This window comes from Octopus bimaculoides, chromosome 21, assembly GCF_001194135.2.
Source record: "Octopus bimaculoides isolate UCB-OBI-ISO-001 chromosome 21, ASM119413v2, whole genome shotgun sequence".
Taxonomy (NCBI): Eukaryota; Metazoa; Mollusca; class Cephalopoda; order Octopoda; family Octopodidae; genus Octopus; species Octopus bimaculoides.
Window position 1 is genome coordinate 34,510,420 of NC_069001.1, and position 2,788 is coordinate 34,513,207.

The 2,788-nt window shown below is 35.4% G+C and overlaps 1 long non-coding RNA gene across 1 annotated transcript in view; it reads right to left on the minus strand.

Annotated features, from left to right (window-relative positions):
- The window catches only part of LOC106884501 (uncharacterized), a 60,171-nt gene extending 57,725 nt beyond the window's left edge, over positions 1 to 2,446 (minus strand). Inside the window, exon 1 of the long non-coding RNA XR_001411252.2 lies at positions 2,340 to 2,446. This is a non-coding gene — a long non-coding RNA (uncharacterized LOC106884501). The remainder of the gene's footprint in view (positions 1 to 2,339) is intronic.
- Positions 2,447 to 2,788: the final 342 nt, after the last annotated feature.

Below are 2,788 nucleotides of genomic sequence, written 5' to 3' on the forward strand. Positions count from 1 at the left end.
ATTTCTGTGTTCCTTTCTGTCAAAGAGCTTAGGCTCAAAACGTAAAAGACTTTCTCACTTCCCAAGCATTAAACTAATACACCTGTTTGTTTTGTTTACACATCCGTCTTCATCTTTTGTTTTTTGTAAATTCTTACTATATATATATATATATATATATATATATATATATATACACACACACACACACACACACACACATGCACATGCATACATACTTTTATGCATATGTCATGTAACTGGCACCCATGCCAGTGGCATAGAAAGAACACCCATTACACTATTGGAGAGGTTGGCATTATTAGGAAGGGCATCAAACCATAGAAGCTATGACTGGTACTTTATTTTATGAACTCTGAAAGTATGAAAGGTAAAGTCGACCTCAGCAGGATTTGAACTCAGAACGTAAAGAACCAGAAGAAATACCTTTAACCCTTTTCCCAACCTGCTAACAATTCTGCCAGCTCACCACCTTTGGAGTACTATACTACCTTCAAACTTTTTAAGTACCTGGGTATTTAAGACTGATCCAATATACAGAATACTTTTAAGTTTCATTACATTTTAGATTAAATACTTACAAGTTATCAATTCCAATTCAGTGATTCTGCACACAATTTATTTATTGCCATAGAGACTATACTTAAGTTTAACTGTTATGAATGAGTCTGTGTTTGAGGATAATGAAATACTTTTAATGCTTCTGAAATCCAAAACACTTCAAATAAACCAGATTAAAATAATTAGATTGGAAGGTAATGGTAGATGGGCAAGCTTAATTTCTATCAAATGTTAATTAATAGGTTTACTGTTCAGTGTTTCTATTTTCATGCATTAAACTCGTCATGCTATAATTCTGCTTAATTATTATATTTTTCGTAAATAAGATCAATTGAAACAATTAAATTATTACTAATATGTTTTAGACATGATAATGCTAACCATCGGTATAAAATGATAACTAATTGGAATTTTTAAACAGATAAGAAGCATTGTAGTTTTACTGTTTAATTTGAAACATATGTTGTTAAGCTGAACTGTAGAACAGATTAAAAGTTTAAATTAATAAAGTGCCCCGCCCTGACGGAATAACTTTCTTTCCACACAAGGGAGGTAGATCCCTAAACTAGGATGCAATGTGCAATGACATGTTCTCTGGGTCCAACCTGATTGCTTTGGCTGCAAACCTAGGAATTGCTGCCTGTAACGCAGAGAAAAGGAAAATAAAAAAATACAGGGACCTGACCAGCTGCTATCAGTTTGTGCTAGTTGCAATAAAGGCCTCAGGTATTCTTGGACCCTGCACTATCATTTTCCTCTGCAAAATCACGAAAACAGGGTCCTGTCTGAGAACTGAGCTCCATGAGGTGTAGGGTCTGTTGCAGTAAGTGTTACTGGCCATCCTCTGCTGCATTGCCATCATGGTCATATCCATGGGGCATGGCTGAACAAGCCATTTATTCAGGGTGTGCAGCCTGTTGCTCCCTCTCCTCCATCTGCTGCTACTTATTCTTCCTCTTTTTTTCTTTTGTTTCTTTTCTTTACTTGTAATTAAATTGTGATAAATAAGGAGCCGTTACCAGTATCATGTAAATGGCACCTGTGAAATTGTAGTCATGGCTGTTACCAGTATCAGGAAAATGGCACCTGTGCCAGTGGAACATAAAAAGTACCCATTACACACTCAGAGTGGTTGGCATTAAGAAGGGCATCCAGCTGTAGAAACCATGCCAAATCAGACTGAAATCTTGACATTACAAGATAATTCATGATTAATTCAAAACAATGTAAATAAATAAACAAAACAGTTGACAGAATAAACTGAATGCTAAAGGGTTAATGTTCAACTATAAAGCTACAATGTTTAATACATAATTATATACCTATGATCTTTAGTATAAAACTATATAACTAAGTTATATAATATACAACTTACTACAAAATGAAATTACATCAGTCTCCAAAGTAAGACATAACAAACAAAGAAAATAGCATTGTATTTTATTCAACTGTCTGCCTGGTCACATGACATTTCCAGCTGCTCTTTCTGTTTTGTCATGTGATATAATATGTCTGCTATTTGATAGACTTATCTCAGCGGTGTGTCACTATTTCCTTTTCCTTCTTTTTTATTTCTCACTTTTTTGTTGAAGCTAGTGTCTATCCAAGCTAATGAGAGAGAGACCCTCTTGTGTGGTTGCTTGCTTTGCTAGACATAACAGACAAATCTTTCTCAAATTACATTTTACTGTCTGAAAGACAAGGACACATTAGATTATGTAATCCTAGATAATCCTGGAAAAAAATGGAAAACAAAAACCTAAGCTGGATGGTCCTACCTGCAATGCCTTTGATCGTTGGTCTGCCTGTCCCGGCTGTCTTGGTGTTAAGGAATAACAACAACAACAACAAGGGCTGGTGGTGTCTATCTTCTCTCTGCTGTTTTCTTCCTAACAACAAATAAACAATCACATCATTGAAATCTCGAAGCTATGAGATAAAGCATGATAATTCAAAACAATGTGAATAAGTGGGAGAGTAATCGGAACAGTGAAGGGTTAAACAATGACTAAAAGTAAAGTTGCTTGTGAGGAACCTATCACTTTTTGGCTCATCAGCTCTCACCTCAATAATTGTATGGAAGTCCGGAATTATCCAGAATCATCAGAAACAAAAGATGTGATATCGCATGTCTTGACTCACAACACAAGTGTATGATGAGCAATGATTGATGTGGTGGTTTTACTGTGTCATTCTCAGCCTAATATTTGGGTTACGACCAATGTGA